Here is a 24090-nt window from a genome sequence, read left to right on the forward strand (position 1 = left end):
ATCAACCACCACTTCTTACAGAAAGCCAGTTTCTAATCCAAACTGCTAAATCTCCCTCAATCCCATGCCTCCGCATTTTCTCCAATAGCCTACCATGTGGAACCTTATCAATGGGTTTACTGAAGTCCATATACACCACGTCAACTGACCTACCCTCACCCACATGCTTGGTCACCTTCTCAAGAAACCAAAAGAGGAGAGAGCTAACTAAAAGTCAAAGTCATCAATTCAGATCAAAAAAGCTTTGCTGACACAAATATTGCTAAGGTATTAAAAAAAATGCCATATATGTAACATTTACAGTAGTAGGACACAATTACACAGAGCAGCAGGGTGGCAAATAACGACTCACTCAAAGATACTGATATATTGAGGTCTTGATGTAACTGCTTTACCCAAGACCACAAGGAATTACAGAGAGTTGCGAACACAGCCCAGTCCATCACAAAAACCAGTTTTCCATCCATTGACTCTGTCTACACTTCCTGCTACATCAGGAAAGCAGCCAACATAATCAAAGATCCCTCTCACCCCAGTTATACTCTTTTCAACCCGCCTCCATTGGGCAAAATATACAAAAGTTTTAAAAACATGTACCAACATATTTGAGAACAGCTTCTTTCTGATTGGTCTCAGACTTATGAATGGAACTCTCATATTAAAGTTGATCTTTCTTTGCATCCTCTCTATAGCTGTGACACTTGATTCTGCATTCGGTTCTATCACCCTGATGTACTTCCATAAGGTATGATTTGTCTGGATACCATGCAAAACACTACTTTCAACTATATCTCAGTACAAGAGACAATAATAGATCAAATCAAAACATGGTTGAGCAAGTAGGACGGCTCATGTATTCCCTGGGGAAATTGTTGAAACTCATTTAGCAAGATGTAATCCACATCAATGATCATTTCATTAACTTGAAACTTGATGCCAATGACAGTGTAACTATACTTTCATGTTGTTTACCATGGGTAAAGAAATAAAGGTTATTAAAATACTGCACTGAGGTCAGTATCCCATCACCATGTCACCCTTTACTTACACGTGGGAAGTCGTTGATACTGATCCAGCTCCTAGACAGAACAGAACTGCTGACACTCCTGTTTATAATCGGTCAGCCAAGGCTCCCTGATTGGAAACGATTAACAGCCTCAACCAGAAAACTCATATTCTGAGGTCCACTTGGCTGACCTTGTTACAGTCACTACAACCCCCACTTCTGAATCCAAAGACATCGGCTTTTTTTTTGTAGCTCCCTGAGACATTTTAGCATCAGGTCAGGTTTCTTCAACTCTATCTTGGATAGGGGCAACACATAAGGCACAGTAGCTTCCCACTTGCACCTGGAGCGTTTCGGAAGAAATTCATTCTCTTCTTTAGGCGGCACAGGCATTGAGGTGGAAACATGCACTTATCCATCTGAGATATCTTCAAAGCTTGATGGTGTGGGAGAATCCACGGGTTCCCGAACAGTTTGAAAGGTAACCGAGGAGCCTGGCACATCTTGCCCCCTAACCATTTGCAAATTTGCATCTTTCATATGATCCATTCGTTCGCTCAGGACCACTGCACCTACCTGAACTTTACATGTCAACTGACCGAACCTCATGTCAACCATGCCATATACCCATGCAGGACCATCTCCATGGTTCTTACAACAAACTTCATCCCCTGAGGTAAACGCTCTCTCTCTCGCTCTTTCTCTCTCTCTTTCTCTCTCTCTTTCTCTCTCTCTTTCTCTCTCTCTTTCTCTCTCTCAGGCTCACTCAGTGGAGTCTTATGTCCGGCACTGGTGTTCCTGATGCTTTTTCACTATCCATGCCCCCCCGTCAAGGAAGATCATATTTAACCTTCTCATTAGCAACTCTGTTGGAGTTGTCCCTGTAGTTGCATGAGGGGTGGTTCACAGGAAGCAGGGCAGTTTCGAATCTAGTGAAGCTTTAGGCTGTTTCTTTAAGCCTGCCTTTAAAATTTGGACTGCACTTTCTGTCAGACAATTGGATGATGGATGGTATGGAGCTGTCCTTACATGGCAATTACTATTCAACTTTAGGAAATATTCAAATTGTCTTCTGTTAAAGAATGGCCCATTATCTGTGCTAAACGTTTCTGGGAATCTGTGTATTGCAAAAGCTGTTCACAGCTTTTCTATCATTATCCCTGTGTTTGATGAATGAACTCTATGTACGTCCACAGTGACTAAGAACATTGAGCTCATGAAAGGACCAGTAAAATCAACGTGTAACCGATTCCAGGGTTTACTCGGCTATTCCCATGAATATGGGGGACTTGTTGGAAGTAACTTCTGTCCTGTGCCACTCTGGGCACTGCCTCACCAATGCAGTTGTATCACTATCCAATCCAGGCCACGAGACATAAATTCGCACCAACATCTTCATTTTGGACACCCCTGGATGATCCTGGTAGAGTTCAGCCAGTATCTGGTGATGATTTTTACTCGGGACAATCACTCTTGCCACCCTCTACTGGTCTCTCCAGGTCCAAAAAGATTTCAATTCTGGTTGTGACGGTCCTTTGGTTCCTTCCATCACCACCAGGTTTGCCAGTATGGATTCTTTCGGTGTCCAAAATCTGACATTGTCAGCTGTTTCCAGAAAATTTAACACATTGTGGACTCTTCCTACGGCAGTACGACTGGTGGTGTAGTGTCGCGACTTGCCCCTGACTTGTAATTGGGGTACTTAGTATTGGGACCCACTGCTGAGCAAAGCCTGAAGTTATGGGCAGCACTGCCTTGTTCTCCTTGCGTAGGCCTAGTAGGGATTGTAGTCTGTTATTGCTGAAAAAGATATTGAAGGAGCTTCCTGAATCCAAATATGACCCACAAGCCTTCTTTCTCTACCTGGGTATATTTATGCTCTGCATTAGCCAAAGTCCTGGGTGCATGTGCTATTGGGCATTCCTCTGCATTGGGCCACCTAGGAGCTAATACTACCCCGATGGCGTATGGGGAGGCATCGCATGTCAATACCAGATCTTGCTTGGGATCACACATAAATTTATTCCAGTTCCCTCCCCCCATCCCCCTCTCTGATGAAGGGTCCCTTCACCCCGATGGCGTATGGGGAGGCATCGCATGTCAATACCAGATCTTGCTTGGGATCACACATAAATTTATTCCAGTTCCCTCCCCCCATCCCCCTCTCTGATGAAGGGTCTAGGCCCGAAACGTCAGCTTTTGTGCTCCTGAGATGCTGCTTGGCCTGCTGTGTTCATCCAGCCTCACATTTTATTATCTTGGAATCTCCAGCATCTGCAGTTCCCATTATCTCTGATACTATTTTAACCTCACTGCGAAGCCTCTTCCAGGGATGCCTAACCTGAAGAGGTTACCCTCCTCCCTCCGGACCAACGTCAGGGAATCTCTCTCCCATTGCACTCTCCATCTTCGGTCCGCCTCCCCCTCTCTCCCTATTTATTCCAGTTCCCTCCCCCCATCCCCCTCTCTGATGAAGGGTCTAGGCCCGAAACGTCAGCTTTTGTGCTCCTGAGATGCTGCTTGGCCTGCTGTGTTCATCCAGCCTCACATTTTATTATCTTGGAATCTCCAGCATCTGCAGTTCCCATTATCTCTGATACTATTTTAACCTCACTGCGAAGCCTCTTCCAGGGATGCCTAACCTGAAGAAGTTACCCTCCGGACCAACCTCAGGGAATCTCTCTCCCATTGCACTCTCCATCTTCGGTCCGCCTCCCCCTCTCTCCCTATTTATTCCAGTTCCCTCCCCCCATCCCCCTCTCTGATGAAGGGTCTAGGCCCGAAACGTCAGCTTTTGTGCTCCTGAGATGCTGCTTGGCCTGCTGTGTTCATCCAGCCTCACATTTTATTATCTTGGAATCTCCAGCATCTGCAGTTCCCATTATCTCTGATACTATTTTAACCTCACTGCGAAGCCTCTTCCAGGGATGCCTAACCTGAAGAAGTTACCCTCCTCCCTCCGGACCAACCTCAGGGAATCTCTCTCCCATTGCACTCTCCATCTTCGGTCCGCCTCCCCCTCTCTCCCTATTTATTCCAGTTCCCTCCCCCCATCCCCCTCTCTGATGAAGGGTCTAGGCCCGAAACGTCAGCTTTTGTGCTCCTGAGATGCTGCTTGGCCTGCTGTGTTCATCCAGCCTCACATTTTATTATCTTGGAATCTCCAGCATCTGCAGTTCCCATTATCTCTGATACTATTTTAACCTCACTGCGAAGCCTCTTCCAGGGATGCCTAACCTGAAGAAGTTACCCTCCTCCCTCCGGACCAACCTCAGGGAATCTCTCTCCCATTGCACTCTCCATCTTCGGTCCGCCTCCCCCTCTCTCCCTATTTATTCCAGTTCCCTCCCCCCATCCCCCTCTCTGATGAAGGGTCTAGGCCCGAAACGTCAGCTTTTGTGCTCCTGAGATGCTGCTTGGCCTGCTGTGTTCATCCAGCCTCACATTTTATTATCTTGGAATCTCCAGCATCTGCAGTTCCCATTATCTCCCTACTATACCTATCGTTTGTTTTATGTTGTCTTTTCTCATTCTTCTTCTTAAAACATATCATGTCTCACTTCTCTGTATTAATTTTTATCTGCCACTTTTTCAACCATTTCATCTGACTGTCTACATCCCCTTGAAATGCATGAATTATGAAAGTTAACATGCGGCAGATATGAGGAGTGTGAGCCCAGCATGGCCAGGCACTTATGGGCTGTGGCGTTCAATTGTTAACTACTTTTCTTTGTTTTTCCACTTTTTAGCAAGAAGGACTGTAATGTTTAACTTTGTTTTCCTTGTTTTTCTGCTTTGTACCTAGGATTCTGTACTTAGGGACCTTTGAAACTAAGATGGCACCACAAGAGGCAATTTGTAAACTTTTCACTGAAGTTATATGAGTACATGTGACAATAACCTAATTCAATTCCTAACCGATGGTTCCTGCATTCATTGAAGCTGACTGGCTCTGTGTGCTTTTGAGCTGTTGAATAAAGATGTATGCAGTTTTCTCAATTAAAATTTGGCTTCTTGTCAGATAGTTGTAGATTTTGCAGAGCAAAATTGTTTTTGCAGATTGTGCTAATTGCTGTTACCACCTTATAATGTTGGGAGACTAAACCTTCAGCATATTACAGTGGCGTGGCTGAGAAATCTCATGTAGATTCATTGCCACCAATCTTTCATTTTAGCATCAGTCTACGTTACTGACAACATGGGGGCAAGAAAGGCCATATAAAATCATCAGTAGCTGAAAGATCTACTCTTAATAACCAGTAAAGGTTTACTACAGAGTCCTTACTAATCAGTTATAACACATCTAAGACATATGCTAGTTGCTTGTGAGATATCAGACACAACTTAAAAGTGCATATTAATTCAACTGAAACATTCTAGAATGCAAAATTGCAACGCCCAGGAATAGTCATCTATATCCTTAACATGATGGATGTAGATTATCTCATTACGTTAGCTTACGGTTCCAGATACATACTATCCTATACACCAACAAAACAAGTCTGTAATTGTAAAGGAGTGTCTTAAAAGGAGCAAAGAGAGGGTATAGATTTAGGGGGGAAATACCAGAGCTCATGGCCTTGACAACTAAATGATACAGCTACCAAAAGTTGAGCAAATAACGCAGGATTCCTCAAAGGCCAGAAACAGGACTTGGGGGGGGGGGGGGGGGGGGGGGGGGGGGGGGGGGATTTCTGGAATTTGTAGTACTGGAGGAGATTATAGAAATGGAAAGGGTGAAACCATGGTGGAATCTGAAAGCAAGAATGAGAATTTTAAAATTGAGGAGTAATATTATTGTAACCATTGGGGGTCCGGATGACGGGTGAAAGGGACATGATTCACACTAGGTCACAAAAAGCAGAATTTTAGAGTAAACTCAGGTTTATGGAGGGCAGGCATATGACAGACCGGCCAGAAGCGTGTTTAAATACTTTAAGGTTAGAGATAATGCAGGTACGAATGACAATTTAAGGAAAAGATGAACTGGCACTGGAACAAGGTTGAGTGATGAAAGGAAGTTGGGAATGAGCATTTTTAATCATGCCCTTACTCTGTGGCTGAAGTTCATCTTGGGACCAAACACAACACAAGAAGACTTTCAACATCAAGCAGATGTTCACCTGTACATTTGCTAATGTGATATACTGCATCCGCTGTACCGTCGTGGCCTCCTCCACATCAGGGAAACCAAGTGGACGCTGGGGTCCGCCTTATGGAACACCTATGCTCGGTTCGCACTAAACAACTGCACCTCCCAGTTGTAAACCATTTCAACTCCCTCCCCCATTCCTTAGACGACATGTCCATCCTGGGCCTCCTGCAATGCTACAACAATGCTACCCAAAGGTTGCAGGAACAGCATCTCATATTCTTGGGAACCTTGCAGCCCAATGGTATCAATGTGGACTTCACAAACTTCAAAATCTCCCCTCCTCCTACCGCATCCCAAAACCAGCCCAGCTTATCCCCGCCTCCCTAACCTGTTCTTCCTCCCACCTATCCCCTCCTCCCACCTCAAGCCCCACCCCCATCACCTACCCACTAATCTCACCCCACCCCCTTGACCTGTCCATCCTCCAAACCTCCCCCACCTACACACAACTTTACTGGCTCCATCCCCGCCTCTTTAATTTGTCTGTCTCATTTCCACCTATCTTCCTGTCCCACAGACCCAACCAGTCCACCTCATCCACCTAGCTGAACTTGTCCTCACTCACAACAACTTCTCTTTTGATTCCTCCCACTTCCTACAAAGGGGGTGGCCATGGGTATGGGCCCAAGCTATGCCTGCCTCTTTACAGGTTACGTGGAACAGTCCCTCTTCCGCACCTACACAGGCCCCAAACTCCACCTCTTCCTCCGTTACATTGATGACTGTATCAACGCCGCCTCTTGCTCCTCAGAGGAGCTCGAACAGTTCGTCCACTTCACCAACACCTTCCATCCCAACCTCAAGTTCACCTGGACCATCTCCAAAACATCCCTCCCCTTCCTGGACCTCTGTCTCCATCTCAGGTAACCAGCTAGGAAGCGATGTCCCTTTCAAGCCCACCGACTCCCACAGCTACCTGGACTACACCTCCTCCCACCCACCTTCCGGCAAAAATTCCATCCCCTATTCCCAATTCCTTTGCCTCCGCCACATCTGCTCCCAGGATGAGGCATTCCACTCCCGCACATCCCAGATGTCCAAGTTCTTCAAGGTACGCAATTCTGGCACAAACCCCACCCCACAGTGATCAAGAAAGCCCTCGACTGTGTCTCCCGCATTTCCCGCAACTCATCCCTCACACCCCGCCCCTGCAATAACCGCCAAAAGAGAATCACCCTCGTCCTTACATACCACCCCACCAACCTCCGGATACAACGCATCATCCTCCGACGCTTCCGCCATCTACAATCCGACCCTATCACCAAAGAAATTTTCCCATCCCCACCCTTGTCTGGCTTCCAGAGAGACCACTCTCTCCGTGACTCCCTTGTTCGCTCCACACTGCACTCCAACCCCACCACACCCGGCACCTTCCCCTGCAACCGCAGGAAGTGCTACACTTGCGCCCACACCTCCTCCCTCACCCCTATCCCAGGCCCCAAGATGACTTTCCATATTAAGCAGATGTTCACCTGCACATCTGCCAATGTGGTATACTGCATCCGCTGTACCCGTTGTAGCTTCCTCTACATTGGGGAAACCAAGCGGAGGCTTGGGGACCGCTTTGCAGAACACCTCTGCTCGGTTCGCAATAAACGACTGCACCTCCCAGTCGCAAACCATTTTAACCCCCGATCCGATTCCTTAGACGACATGTCCATCCTGGGCCTCCTGCAGTGCCATAATGATGCCACCCGTAGGTTGCAGGAACAGCAACTCATATTCCGCCTGGGAACCCTGCAGCCCAATGGTATCAATGTGGATTTCACCAGCTTCCAAACCTCCCCTTCCCCGACTGTGTCCCAAAACCAGCTCAGCTTGTCCCTGCCTCCCTAACCTGTTCTTCCTCTCACCTATCCCCTCCTGCCACCTCAAGCTGCACCTCCATTTCCTACCTGTAACCTCATCCCGCCCCTTGACCTGTCCATCCTCCCCGGACTGACGTATCCCCTCCCCACCCATATTCTCCTCTCCACCTATCTTCTCCTCTCTCCATCTTTGATCCGCCTCCCCTTCTCTCCCTATTTATTTGAGCCCTCTTCCCCTCCCCCATTTCTGAAGAAAGGTCCAGGCTGGAAAAGTCAGCCTTTCTGCTGGGCCTGCTGTGATCTTCCAGCTCCATACCTTATCATCAAGGTGGTAAGTAGGTTAGCTCAACTTCACTCATTTTACAGGGACTGGAAATAAATTTGAGAGGCCAGACTGTGGAGATAATAAAATGTGAGGCTGGATGAACACAGCAGGCCAAGCAGCATCTCAGGAGCACAAAAGCTGACGTTTCGGGTCTAGGCCCGAAACGTCAGCTTTTGTGCTCCTGAGATGCTGCTTGGCCTGCTGTGTTCATCCAGCCTCACGTTTTATTATCTTGGAATTCTCCAGCATCTGCTGTTCCCATTATCACTAGACAGCGGAGATATTATGGGGTCCAAAGATTAGTTAAATTCAGGAGATTTTTGCTCATCTAGTAATAAGAAGAATCCAAATGAGGGCACAGACAGCAATATTAATAGTAGAAGTTAATCAATGCTTTCCCACTTACACCTCAGGTTAAAATCTCAAATCAGGACCTAATAGATGATTTCTCTCGCTTAGAACAACAGTCCTTTGTGTCTAAAATTTAAGATTGCAGTCAGACAGATGTGTGGCAGGAGAGGCATAGCAAAGTCTATTATATTTTAGCTGCCAGTCTGCTCGGTTTCTGACCCTTTCCTTTAAACGTGCATTTGCATGTGTTTCAAGTGAAAGTATCCGAACTAGATCTTCATCGCGCAACTTACCTACCGTTGCTTTTCATGCACTAGCGAGCTCCTCACTAGGCATAGCCTCCGACAGAATTTAAAAAAAACAAATGATAACAAAATTAAACTCCAACATTACGTCGAGTCTGTAAGAAGAGGAATAGTTCGGATGTTTTACGCAGAAGATGGACAAGATTGGTTGATAAACCTTGCGTTTAAAACTCCGGGAAAATAGCACGATTAAATGCGGAACATGAAGCAAACTCAGGAGTAGTCACAATATTGGAATTTACGTACAATTTAAAATCTTACTCCCAGAACAAAATGGAATGAAATACGCAGTCAGAGCAGATAACATTTTGTAAACATTAAGCTACACAATAAGCTTTCGTAATTTTTGTTGTACTTACTATTTCTTAGAAAGTTTTTTTCGAAAGACACAGGTCCACAACAGGAAGGTTTTTACTCCGGACTATCTTCCCTTGTTCTTTCAGTCAACCGTCAACATCAGGACACTTTGTTCAGCATAGTTACTTTACATGGTACAAACGCACATTAAGTGCAATACTAATCAACTTCCGGGTTAATCCAGTTATAATGGCAACTGCAGATGCTGGAGAATCCAAGATAATAAAGTGTGGAGCTGAATGAACACAGCAGGCCCAGCAGCATCTCAGGAGCACAAAAGCTGACATTTCGGGCCTAGACCCTTCATCAGAAAAGGGGGATGGGGAGAGGGTTCTGGAATAAATAGGGAGAGAGGGGGAGGTGGACAGAAGATGGAGAGAAAAGAAGATAGGTGGAGAGGAGAGTATAGGTGAGGAGGCAGGGAGGGGATAGGTCAGTCCAGGGAAGGCGGACAGGTCAAGGAGGTGGGATGAGGTTAGTAGGTAGGAGATGGAGGTGCGGCTTGAGGTGGGAGGAAGGGATGGGTGAGAGGAAGAACAGGTTAGGGAGGCAGAGACAGGCTGGACTGGCTTTACCTGTCTCCGCTTCCCTAACCTGTTCTTCCTCTCGCCCATCCCTTCCTCCCACCTCAAGCCGCACCTCCATCTCCTACCTACTAACCTCATCCCACCTCCTTGACCTGTCCGCCTTCCCTGGACTGACCTATACCCTCCCTGCCTCCTCACCTATACTCTCCTCTCCACCTATCTTCTTTTCTCTCCATCTTCGGTCCGCCTCCCCCTCTCTCCCTATTTATTCCAGAACCCGCTCCCCTTCCCCCTTTTCTGATGAAGGGTCTGGGCCCGAAAAGTCAGCTTTTGTGCTCCTGAGATGCTGCTGGGCCTGCTGTGTTCATCCAGCTTCACACTTTATTATCTCCGGTTTAATCAAACCGTTTTACTAGATTAGCTGCTCCTTTTACTCTATCAGAATTGTCTCAAAAGTGTCTGGCCGGAGCTCCATGCTTTTATATCTTATTTTAGTTTGGAAGTAATTGTTGTAGCACTTTACAGAAAAGTCTTGATATTTCTTTCCTTGCTTTTTTTTTTAAATCCCCAATGCTATTTCTCCACCATTTAATTAGATTCGCTCAAATTTTAACTATTGCATGCCCCCAAATGGTTAACGCAAGTTTTTTTTGTCAGCCTTTAACGGTCGGACAAGTGTCCGGGGGAGGTAGTGGGTTTGCGTTTGGGGTTTTTTTTGGGGGTGGCTTGTTTTCATGTTTACCGTGTTACCTCCAGTTAACTGTCACCAGTAATGAAGACCTTCCATGCGAGGTTTTGTATTCATTTTCTCCAGTTTTCCTTCCTGTAGTCACTCTGAAATTTTTGCACTTTGTTAATGCTTGAGGAAAATAAGCAGGGAATCGTTTTTGCAAAGGTTAAGAGACTTTTTTTAAAAAAAACATAATCCCTACAGGGCAGAAGCAGGTCATATGGCCCATTGAGTCTCACTGACCCTCACAGCAATATCCCACCCAGACCACCCCCCACTTCACCTACTCCAGCCCTATAACCCTGCATTTCCCTGTGGCTAAGCTACTTAGCCTGCACGTCCCTGGACAGTATGGGAAATTTAGCATGGCCAATCCACCTAGCCTGCACAGCTGTAGACTGTGAGAGGAGACTGGAACACCTGGAAGAAACCCACGCAGAAACAGGGAGAATGTGCAAACTCCACACACGGTCACCCGAGGGTGGAATTGAACTTGGGTTCCTGGCGTGGTGGGGCATCAGTGCTAACCACTGAGCTGGCGTGCTGCCCCACCCTGAAAGGGTTAATATTCAGGAGTGCATTAAACCTTCCACTAGTTGAAGTGCGAAACTTCGCAACCTTGAAAAAGTACTTGAATGAGTTCTTAAAATGTCAAAACATTTAAGGCCTTAGGCTTCGTGTGGGAAAGTGGGATTAGTGTAGGTAGTATATTTTTGGTGGTACAGACCAGATGAGCCAAAGGGCCTCTTCCGTAATGTATAATGTTATGATTCTATCACCCAGTAGGATGTCACCACATGATGAAGAAATAGCAATAGATCTCAAAAGACTACGACCCAGCTTCAAGATCACCCTCATAGTTTCTAATAAATGGCTGAGTTTTCTCGTTTGCAGTTGAAGTGTGGCGGTAAGTGAGTTTCACAGTATCCAGTCTGTCATGGCTTGGGAGGAATTTTTTGATGTAACTTTTTTCACCTCATCCATTTTGAAACCAGACTGTTGGGCACTTTGCGCAGGAAACCACTTAATGAGCAAACCTAAAGTGTTGACCATTGGCAGAACCTTCCAGCCTACACACCACTGGTACTATATTTCAATGCACAAACTGTAAACCATATCAGATGCTGCAAACTAGCAACAAAATCTCAGGCTGCAATGTTCGACCATAAAGCTTGCAAAAGTCGCAGACGAAATGCAAGCTAGATACCCGATTCCAACATAGGGGTCTGGAATTGCTGGTGGATTGGGTAGTTGGCAGCTCTTTTCCCTGTTGACCACTCTCAAAGGTCACACTACCACATACACCCAGCAAGGACAGATATCATGGCACCAGCGATGTGTTCTGCTTTAGAATGTAAACCCAGAAATAGAGAAAGAAGGTGAATAGTTTCCCATCTTCCTAGTTCCAGCATCTATTACCTCATGCTCAAATGGCCAACTAATTTCTCTTGCACATCCTTCAATTAAATTTTTATGCTTTCTTGTCAAGATTCGCTAAATCTCTATTTACCCTGCATTGTCTTAATTATTTAGGATTAATGGCTGACAACTGGCTTCTCGCTGAGCTAAATTGGTATTCGTTCGGCTAGCCAGCAATCCTGCAACACTCCCTCCTGGCCTCTGAGTTAATTGACAGGGGAAGGGGAGAATGGGGCTGTGTTGTTGCTGCTGTGACACTGGTCCGGGTGTCCTACAATGATGGCTGTGGTTCCTCTCACAAGAGGCTGCAATAAATTTCTTCATCAGAATCAATGAAAAGTGGAGACGTAATAGGTTTTGAACAGGGGTGGAGGAGACAAAGGAATGAAAGGGAAGATCTGTTACCTGTTGGCAGGCAGAAAAAGACATAAGGCTCATGGTACAATAGAAAAAGGCATGAAATTAGGACAGGTGAATAAACAATACATGTTTGTAGATGAGCTGTGAAAAGCTAGGCAGATAGCATGCACCTGAATCAAAAATCAAAGTAATCATAATATAGGAAGAGTCTAGAAACAAAAAACACAGCAAAAACAAAATCAAGGAAGAGGATTTGACCCTTGTTTGTCAATGCGGAGAATTCCATTTTTCCATTCTTGCTATAGTTTCCCCATTATCTCGGCATTGTCCATGCCGTTCAGGGTTTGGGACAATCTAGCCCTTTGCCTTTTCTCACAATTATTTTCTGTTGCACTTCCTTGTTCAGAGGGATTTTTCTTTTTCTTTGCAGCTGCTTTTCCTCAGAGGTTGAGCAGCAGCATTCGTCATTTTTGGCTGCTTACCTTTTTGTAAGGTTGCAACAAGTTGGTTTTCTGATTATTTTTCTCTTTTCCAGATGATTTCAGGTTTGTTTTTTAGATCTTCCCAACTGCCACAATTTTGTAGGCAGCGTATCCTGAGCTGCCAATATGTGCAGCACAGGATGAGTTTTGGATCTGTGACATACTGGTTCAGGGGAAGGCAAGTCAAGCACGGTCTTTGTCGTGGAGAAATGACCAGGAGTCATAGAGAATTCTTCAATAAAGTAAACCTTTATTTGCAAACAAAGGCTGTGACAATCAGAAAGTGGTTTTCCGATCGCCCCTGATCCTCGGGGCTTGTTATCCTTTATACATTTTCAGTTACCATGCTCTTTCTCAGGTTGCCAGCAGGCCCAATGGTGTCAGTAGGGGTTATCTTTCTACACTTAGGCAGTAAGCCAATGCTGCTGGTTTATGTTATCTTTCTGTTTCTGCCACTATGGCTTTTTCTGCAAACTTAGATAGTGATTATTTATTACTACATCTGTCACAATGGTCTTTTGCCTCGGGTTGACCCCATTACATCATGCTAGTCCTTGCTTCTGTGTTACATGCTTTCATCAACCTAATTAAGGTGCCGTTGATAGCTAGCCTAGTTATACTACCATTGTTCTACACTCCCTTGACCTATGCTCAAACACCTCATTCTATTAAGGTACAGCATTTCATTGATTATTGCAACATTCCATAATTCAGTACATCATCCTACTGATCACTAAGATTTAACCCTTCATCTGCCCCTATATTTTTATTTTCCATCATCTTCAGGCTTATTCTTCAAAGTAACATTATTTATTGTACTGTCATACATGGCAATCTTGCGTCAGGCTCTCATTCATAGTTACAGTAAGTAATCACTAATCACGAGTGAAAAATCTTAAGTTCCTCGAGTGTTCATGCCCATTTGCTGACTAAGCCTCTTTCAGACGATCTCACTCTGTTTTCATCACAGAGTGTTCTTGCCAGTGTGTTCTAACTTTGCCAGAACTATAGTATTTACACTCAAAGATGTGAAGCTTTTTGACGTCACACAAAGGTTACTCCAGTGTCTTATTATGTTTACAGAACACATGGTTTAGGAGATAACATACCAGCATAGCAATGTAACACAATAATAGTTACAGATTTTATCTACCCAAATATTAACTAGAACTGTTCAAGCAAGGCATTGGACACATGCCAACCTCCAAGAACCTACATAACACATCTCTGATCCACTCATGGTATGGTTCTGCATGTCAATGCTTCACCTCTGGGTACAGTGGCAATAACACAAATGGAGATTGTGACACCGTGATAATGTCAGTGCATTGTTAATCCACAACCCCAGGTTAGTGTTCTGGGGACATGGGTTCAATTCCCACCTCTGGAGGTGGTGAAATTTGAATTTAGCTCTATAAAACTCTGGTTAGACCACACTTGGAATATTCCATCAGAGATAATAGCAACTGCAGATGCTGGAGAATCCGAGATAACATGGTGTGAAGCTGGATGAACACAGCAGGCCAAGCAGCATCAAAGGAGCAGGAAAGCTGACTTTTTCAGGCCTAGGCCCTTCATCAGAAATGGGGGAGGGGAAAAGGGTTCTGAAATAAATAGAGAGAGGGGAAGGTGGGTTGAAGATGGACAGAGGAGAAGATAGGTGGAGAGGAGACAGACAAGTTAAAAAGGCGGGGATGGAGCCAGTAAAGGTGAGTGTAGGTGGAGAGGTAGGGAGGAGATAGGTCAGTCCAGGGAGGACGGACAGGTTAAGGGGGTGGGATGAGGCTAGTAGGTAGGAAATGGTGTGGCTTGAGGTGAGAGGAGGGGATAGGTGAGAGGAAGAACAGGTTAGGGAGGCGGGGACGAGCTGGGCTGGTTTTGGGATGCAGTGGGGGAGGGGGAATTGTGAAGTTTGTGAAATCCACATTGATACCTTTGGGCTGCAGGGTTCCCAAGTGAAATATGAATTGCTGTTCCTGCAACCTTTAGGTGGCATCGTTGTGGCACTGCAGGAGGCCCAGAATGGACATGTCGTCTGAGGAATGGGAGAGGGAGTCGAAATGGGTCACGACTGGGGGGTGCAGCTGTTTATTGCGAACCAAGTGTAGGTGTTCTGCCTCTGCTTGGTTTCCCCGATGTAGAGGAAGCCATAACGGGTACAGCGGATGCAGTATTCCACATTAGTTGACCTCTCTTTATAACGCAAACTCTCCAGTCCTGGAAACATGCTGGTAAATCTTTTCTGAACCCTCTTCAGATTAACAATATTCTTCCTAGCAGGCTGACCAGAAATGTACACAGTATTCTGGAAGAGACTTCACCAACATCCTGTACAACCTCAAAATGATATCCCAATTCCTACGCTCTCAAACACAAGTGGCCTTGATAGAGTAAATGGGGAGAAATTGTTCCTGCTTGTAAAAGGAACAAGAACAAGACGGCATAGATTTAAAGTGAACAGCAAAAGGGGGACGCGAAGGAAATCTTTATTCATTCACCCAAGAGCTGAGGTATGGCATACACTGCGTGGAAGTGTGGCAGAGTCAGATTTATTTGAGGCATTGAATGATTATTTGGATAAAAAAAACATGCAAATGTATGAGGGAAATTGGCACTGCTAATAATGGTCATTTAATGAGCTGGTGCAGGTAGAATGGGCTGAATGGCCTCCTTCTGTGCCACAAAAATTCCGTGTTTCTGTGATCACTGCATATTGGGAATAGGATACAAGCTTAGCCTGTTGAACCATTCCTCATAAGACAACCCTTCTACCCTAGGTATTTAGTCTTGTAGACCTTCCCTGACCCTTCCCTGAACTACTTTCAATGCACTCACATCTTCCTTAAATGGGGAGACTGGTACTTTCAATAGTTGGTCTTGTCAATGCCCAGTATAGCTGAAGCACAACCTCTCTAATTTTATATTAAATTCTTCTAATCATAAATGATAACATTTGATTAGCTTTCCTAATTACTATCTGCATACTAACATTTTGAGTTTCATATATTAGGGCATCCAGATCCCTGTACATCTCAAAGCTCTGCGATCTCTCTCCATTTAATTCATATGCTTCTATTAAATCTTCCTTCCAAAATGAGCAATTTTACTTTTTCCCACATTGTGCTCTATTTGCTAGATCTTTGCCCAGCTACTTGATCTTTCTATATCAATTTGTAATTTGCTTATGTCCTCTTCACAGCTGACTTTCCTGCTTATCTTGCGTCATGAGTAAATTTAGCTATTATATATTTGTTCCCATCCTCCATGTCAGTTACATGTAACATTAGAGTCAGTTTAGTTGTAGGCCTGTCAGCCACTTGAGACTACGCTGTTATTCAATTAAATCTTGGCTGTTTGACCCTGTCCAGACGCCTCAGAATTGTACATCTTCCAGTTAAGTTAGTCTTACTCTTCTAAACTCCAGGAGATAGAAACCTAGCCTGTCAAACATTTTCTTAGAAGACAGCTCACCCACATTCTTACTCCAGTAAACTTTCATTGAACTGTCTACAAGCATTTACTTATTTCTTTAAATAAGGTGACCAATTTTAGTCATAGAGTCACAGAGATGTACAGCACAGAAACAGACCCTTGAGTCTAACTTGCTATGCCAACCAGATATCCTCAATAAATCTAGTCCCATTTGCCAGCATAACAAAGTGTGGAGCTGGATGAACACAGCACTTTTGTGCTTCTAAGATGCTGCTTGGCCTGCTGTGTTCATCCAGCTCCACACTTTTATCTCGGATTTTCCAGCATCTGCAGTTTCCATTATCTCCCCCATTTGCCAGCGTTTGGTCTGCGTCCTTCTAATCTCTTCCTATTTGCCTTTTAAATGTTGTAATCTTTCCTCTCTCACCTTAAATTAATATCCTCTAGTTTTTGACTCCCACCCCCACCCCATGGTAAAGACTTTGCATATTCACTCTATCCATGCCCTCATGATTTTATAAACCTCTATAAGGTCACCCCTCAGCCTCTGACGCTTCAGGGAAAATTCAGCGTCTCCCTGCACAGTATTCCAGAAGCGTTAACAGCAGCACAAAATCTATTTGGATCCTTATTTAAGAAAATATACAACAGCATTTCCTTGGCCAATGGTAAGTGATTGACACAAATGTGAAACCTCAGGATTTCTTACACCAAGTTTCACAGGTGGCTTCCCAACCTAGAAATGCACAAATACAGCCACTTAAAAATCCTGAACACTTGTCATTAACTTGATTTAAACATCTTGTTGCAGCTGGTTGTGTCCAGGTGTCTAAGATTTATAGCTTTTGTGAGGGATAGGTGTCTGATCTACTGAGTCACTATTGACAATAATATCTGTGAGTGTTTTGGATACATTATCTAGTCACCCTGATTTGGAATGCTACGAGTCAAATCATCAGATGGAGGTTTTGCAAGCTTTCATTCTGAGCCTGAAGCTAATTCAGAATGCCTTCCCTAATGATGCTGAACTGGGCAGATTAGGAAGGCTCTAAATTTAATATTGGCTTTGTGCTGTTAGCTGGGCGACAGTGAAAGAGATATAATATTAGCCACAGCATATATGAGTTAATAATTAAAATAATATTTCAGAGTCTGCATTCTGATTGCTATTCAACAATCTTTGCTGGAAGTTTGTACACTAGCTGTGAACACCCTTGATCTCAACAAGAGTAATCTTTCATTGCACAGCTTGTCAATACTTATTGTTGAGGAACTAACAAAAAAGAGAAATTGAGTATCGAAGTAAGGATGTCTTGCTGCAATTATACAGGACTTTATGTGCAATTTTGTTCTCTTAGTCTGAGGAAGGACATCCTTGCTATTGAGGGAGTCTAGCAAAGGTTCACCAGACTGATTCTTGGGATGGCAGGACTGACATGAGGAAAGACTAGAATGACAGGCTTTTGTTGCCTGGAGTTTAGAAGAATGAGGTGGGGATCTCAAAGAAACATACAAAATCCTGATGGGACTGGACAGGCTAAATGCGGGAAGAATGTTTCTGAAGTTAGGGAAGTTCAGAACTGGGGTTTCACGGTCTAAGCATAAGAGGTAAGCCATTCAGGACTGAGATGAGGAAGCATTTCTTCATTCAGAATTGTGACCCTGTGGAATTCTTTCCCACAGGAAATTGTTGGGGCCAGATCATTTTATATATATATATATATACCCTTGCGACTCAAGGGGTATGAGGAGAGAGCAGAAATGGGATACTGAGATTGCATGATCAGCCATGATTGTGTTAAATGGTGGTGCAGGCTCAAAAGCCTGCACCTACTTCATGTGTTTCTATGTTAGCACATGTATCCATTTTAACCTTCATCTGCCAACTTTTGTCCCATTCACCATACATGTTGGTAAATTGCTTATTTCTTCATTGCAATTTATCTGCTCTTCTATTTTGGTGTTAACTGCAAATTTGTCCGTTGTACTTTCTATCCCCGCAGCTAATTCATTGATGTAGATTGTAAACAGTTCCAGCCTCAGACCAAACACTGTTGCATCCCATTAGGTCCATCTTACCAAACAAAAACAACTAATTTATCCTGACTCTCTGATGTTCTCAGCCAATCTTCTATACTCACCTCATGTGTATACTCACCTCTTTCCTAGGCTCTGACCAGGAATTAAAACCTCATTTAATTTTATAGCTGGTTGAATTCAGTTTCCAGTAATCCCCAAGACATTTTATAGTCAGGTACTCTCAGGAGGTAATTTCACTAAACACCAAGAAATGCTGGTTAATCTTTTGTTGCCTGGCACTTTGCCATTTATCAGCATAAGTCTGGAAATTATCTAGGACTTGCTGCATAGACTGAAATGGTTTCTAAGGGGTTGCAAAATGTGCTGAATATTGTGCAATCATCAGTGAACATCCCAACTTCTGATCTCATAATGCAAGGAAATTAGATGATAATTGCTGTACCTTTTTGACAGCACCCATTATTTCTTCCTTGATACTCTGTCCTACCACGCAGATACTGTCAGGGGCTCTATACACCACTCCCAGTGACCTCTTTACCTTTTATCATTCTTCACTTCTACCCTGACTGCTGCTATGTCCGGGTTTCCTGAATTTAGGTTCTCTCTTTCTGTTGTACTATTATCATCTTTAATTGATGGAGCCCCTCCCCCACACTTTCCTAGCACCCTGTCTTTCGTAAATGTCACTATTCAAGTCCAAGTATAAGTCATCCTGCAGCCATGTCTTAATTATAGCCACTAGATTGTACGTATTTAGCTCAATTAGTGTGACACATTCTTCTATTTTTTCAAATGCGCTGCCTTAAGTTTTTTCCATTTGACCTTTTTGTAACCTCTATCTAGACTTATATTTCCCAGGATTATAGCACTTTCCACAAGCTCCCATGTAAAATTATAGATTGGCTGCAGAAGAACACCTTCACCCCATTTGCTATGTGCCATCTCTACAACTTTCCCTTTATCCTAGCATTTTTCTAGGTGGCTGTCCAATTCCATCTTGACTTGTCATAATTGAACCTGGTTCCACATTATTTTCTGATAGTGCAATCCAGATCCCAACCAGTCACTACATTAAAACATTTATCTTAATGTCACCTTTGATCCTTCTACCATTCATCTAAATCAGTTGTGGTTGGTTCTCAAACTAATGGAATCGATTTCCTCTCACCTATTCTGCCCAGACCTGTCATGATTTTGAAGACTTTAACACATCTCCCATCAACTTTTTCCTCCTGTAATATACCAACTCTAGTTTCTTTACTTTATTCAAGTATTGAAGTCCCTCTTCTCTCAAGCCATTCTCGTAAATTCTTTCTACTCTGTCTCATGGCTTCTCATCCTTTGTAAAGTGTGGTATCCAGAATTGGACACAAGACTAGCCATCACTTATGTACACCTTGATAACCAATTTCACAACATGCTATGTTACCTTCAAAGTTTAATGTCACAGGCGGTACGGTGGCTCAGTGGTTAGCACTGCAGCCTCACAGCACCAGGGACCCGGGTTCAATTCCAGCCTCGGGCAACTGTCTGTGTGGAGTTTGCACGTTCTTCCCGTGTCTGCGTGGGTTTCTTCCGGGTGCTCTGGTTTCCTCCCACAGTCCAAAGATGTGCAGGCTAGGTGGATTGGCCATGCTAAATTGCCCATAGTGTTCAGGGGTGAGTGGGTTATAGGGGGATGGGTCTGTGTGGGATTCTTCAAGGGGCGGTGTGGACTTGTTGGGCCAAAGGGCCTGTTTACACACTGTTTAAAAAAAAAGGCAAGGCCCTAGCAAAGTGTATAAAAATTAGCAAATCATGTTGTAGCAGTATAGAACTTTAGTTAGGCTACATTTAGAATATTGCATACAGTTCTGGTCGCCATACTATCAGAAGGATCTGGAAGCTTTGTAGAGGGTAAAGAAATGGTTTACTATGATGTTCCCTAGTTAGGAGGATATTTGCTGTGAGGAGACATTGAACAAACTTGGTCTGTTTTCACTTGAGTGTTGAAAGATGAGTAGCAACCTGATCAAAGTTTACACATTGCAATGCGTGGATAGAATGGATATTCAGAGTATTTTTCCCAGTGGAAAAATGTCAATTACTAGGGGATACAGGTTTAAGGAGAAAGAGGGAAAATTTTAAAGGAGTTGTGGGTGGCGAGATTTTTTATTCAATGGCAGGGGCACCTTTGATCACCTTCCCCTTATCTTCCAATGAGCATAACCCAGTCTTGCAAACTCTGTGGCCCAAGTGGGTCATTTGTAGCACCTTGAACATACATTTTTCCTTTCAAAGGCATACATCTGCCTGGGAGAAATATCGAAGAACTATGCCCAAGTTCTCTAATTGGTCTTCCCTGCTATTAACATGCCCTCTGCATAAATAGCACCCTGGGGTAGATCTTGTAAAATGTTCTTCAGGTGTGATAAAAGCAGTTGTGGTGGGTGACTTCAACTTTCCTCTTAGTGTCTGGGACGACGTTTAGAGCCAGGGGCTTGGATGGAGAGCAATTTGTCAGATGTGTCCAGAAGAGCTTTTTGAGACAGTATGTTGACAATCCAACCAGAGAGAAGGCCATGCTAGACTTGGTATTAGAGCATGATCCAGGACAGGTGATTATGTTTCATAGAGCATTCTGGGCTTACTGACCATAAATTAATAATATTTTGAATAGTCATGGACAAGAGTGGCCCTCGGGTGAGAGTATGTAATTGGGCAATGGCCAATTGCATCCAAATTAGACAAGAACTGGGGGATATGGATTGGGAGCAGTTAATTGAGGGCAAATCCACATCTGGCTTGTGGGAGGCTTTTAAAAGCTAGTTGATTAAAGTGCAGAGATAATGGGAACTGCAGATGCTGGAGAATCCAAGATAATAAAGTGTGAATCTGGATGAACACAGCAGGCCAAGCAGCATCTCAGGAGCACAAAAGCTGACGTTTCGGGCCTAGACCCTTCATCAGAGAGGTCTCTGATGAAGGGTCTAGGCCCGAAACGTCAGCTTTTGTGCTCCTGAGATGCTGCTTGGCCTGCTGTGTTCATCCAGATTCACACTTTATTATCTTGATTTAAAGTGCAGGACATGCATGTCCCTGGAAAACTGAAGGCTAGGAATGGCAGGATCCAGGAGCCATGGATGACAAGGGAAATTGTAATTCTACATGCCAAACAGTGTCGTCATCTTATTAAGGGTTAAACCGAAGTCACATGCCACTCCCAGTCATCTTAACCTAGTCAAAAATCCTGGTGCAGATTCCCCTATTCAAATTGCCAAATAAAACTGATGGAGTCTCAGAATTAGAGGACGCTTGGGGCGGTAATATTCCTTGGCTAAATCCATCAGAGCTTGAAAGATTTTAGTGCCTGGTACCTTAGGGAAAGTTTTTCGCTCCTTATGACCAAAACCGCTGTATGCCCACAAGCTGCCAGGAGAATTACTTGTTGCTTTTCAGGTGTACTAATGTCACTTGCCTGGGGGGAAAAAAAAAACGCAATCTTTGCACATACTGGGCCCAGATTTTGACAGCTAGATCGAATGAATCAAGCTTCCCAAATTATGGCATGATGTCAAAAATGTTTACCCCCACTCAAAGATGACTGTTGCAAGCGAGTTTCTCCAGGAGTGTACTTTACACTCATTGCCACTAAAATAACTCCAGAGGCCGGTATTCCGTCACCAAGTCACCCTTTGTTTACATGTGGAAAGTCCTTGACACTGATCCAGCTCCCTCAGAGACAACTCTGAGTGAACAGGATGGCACTTTTTTAATCTGACAGCCAGGGCTCCCTGATTAGACCAGATTAACAGCCCCACTCAGGTAACTCATATTCCATGAGATCCACCTAACTAGCTTTGTTACAGTTACAGCCTATTACAGTAAAACTACAGTCCAAGGAGTATAGCGATCATTGACTCGCAATAAAGAATTCTCACTCTTGAACATGCAGGTATGTCTTGACCTCAAACTTATTCAGATGGAAGCAGGAATTCAATTGATTACAATCAATACCAAACACGTCAAAGGCAGTCAGTGCGACAAATCTGTTCAAGGAGACTCCTGCCAGGCAATTCACATAGGAACAGCCAATCACAGAATCACAGGTTAGGGAAATGATAGCTATTAATCAATGGGTCAGAACCGGAGGAAGATTTTATTGGGCTTCCTGGACTCAAAGAAGTTACATTGACATAAAACAATTGTTTTGAATTGTCATGGAAATCTATAATTGTATAGCATTGGCAGGAAACGTTTCTATTCCTATCAAGAACTGAAGTTCCTGGAAAACCTCAGGAGGTCTGGCAGTATCTGAAGAAAAAATCAGAATTAACATTTTGGGTGCGGTGACCTTTCCTCAGAACTCTTTTCATAGATATTTTAATGACTATTTGCAGTTGTTGAGTTATTTCCAACTCTTGAATGCTTTCTCTAAATATTTCAAGCCCACATTGATAATTCCTGTGCATGATCATAAAATGTGTTGCATTACAGCTGGCTTTGCCAAGTTTGCATGTGAAGAGGAGGGTATGATAATGGCAGATTTGAATTAGATGGGATTTGTTCCTAAGGAGACAAGGCCATTAACAGCATCAGTGAACATGGGGTCCAGAAAGGGATGCTAGTTCTTAGAAATAGTATTGATCTTCTCATGTGCAATCTTGCCATTGATAGTGAGAGTCTGCTTGTTGTAACAAAAGTACATACAGGAACAAAAGATCAAATCCTGAATCCACTTCAGTTATTGTCACAAAGCACCAAAGTCCATATGAAACAGTAAAGCACCCAACCAATGGAAATTTAATTTTCTGGTATGTAATAACATTCTGCAGCACTGTACAGATAAACATTCATCCAAACAAACAACAAAAATTATGATTATTGGACAATAACCTAACATCCTTGGTGAGTGAAAAATTGTTTGGTGCTGATAAGACAGCCACATTCTACAGAAAAATACCACAGTCTGAATTAAGAATGAATCAATATTTTGGTAAGATGAAGTTTATGTCAATGATCATTTCATTGGCGTTAAGCTTCAAGATAATGTCTTATGGTCTAAGTATCACTGTAGTTTAATGTTGTTTACCATGGTTGAAGCCTATGAGAGAAATCAGATGGTGCAAGAGGTGTAATTCTCATGATTAAAAGAATGTTCTGCAACAGAAGGGTTACAGTGTAGAGAATGTACACATGATTCATAATCAGGAAATCTCTTGAACATGAATGTTTGTCTGGACCTCAGATGTGAGTAGGAATTCAATAGATTACAATCAATACCAATCCTATCAAAGGGCAGTAAGTGTGACAAATCTGTTCAAGGAGACTCCTGTTAGGCAATTTGAATGAGAACAGCCAATCAACACGTCAGGGAAATGATAGCTGTTGATTAACAGGTCAAAGGGCAATTGGTGGAAAATTTTTGGGTTCCTGGACGCATGGCAAAACTCAAAAAGAAGGCAGAACTATTAGAATAGAATCCCTACAGTGTAGGGACAAGTCCTTTGGCTCAACAAGTCCACACTAACTCTCAGAATCCTACCCAAACCCACCGTATTCACATATCATTGAATATTACTGGACAATTTAGCATGGCCAATCCACCTAACCTGCACATCTTTGGACTGTGGGAGGAAACTGAAACACCTGGAAGAAACCCACGCAGACATGGGGAGAATGTGCAAACTCCACACAGACAGTTGCTTGAGGGTGGAATCGAACCCAGGTGCCTGGTGATGTGAGGCTGCAGTGCTAACTACTGAGCCACTGTGCTGCCCCCTATTGATAATTGTGATCTTGGTATAAAAGAAT

General features: G+C 43.8%; 1 protein-coding gene across 13 annotated transcripts in view; it reads right to left on the reverse strand.

Annotated features, from left to right (window-relative positions):
• The window catches only part of LOC125457319 (NXPE family member 3-like), a 102296-nt gene that overhangs the window by 47254 nt on the left and 30952 nt on the right, over positions 1–24090 (reverse strand). For 2 of the 13 annotated variants that reach the window (XM_048541404.2, XM_048541398.2), the window contains exon 1: positions 9310–9447. The exons of the other annotated variants lie outside the window; for them this stretch is intronic. The gene's annotated coding sequence lies outside the window, so the exon portion shown is untranslated. Of the gene's footprint in view, positions 1–9309; positions 9448–24090 lie in introns of those variants that run through there. 13 annotated transcript variants of the gene reach the window in all.

This window comes from Stegostoma tigrinum, chromosome 12 (assembly GCF_030684315.1).
Source record: "Stegostoma tigrinum isolate sSteTig4 chromosome 12, sSteTig4.hap1, whole genome shotgun sequence".
In the NCBI taxonomy this organism is placed as follows: Eukaryota; Metazoa; Chordata; class Chondrichthyes; order Orectolobiformes; family Stegostomatidae; genus Stegostoma; species Stegostoma tigrinum.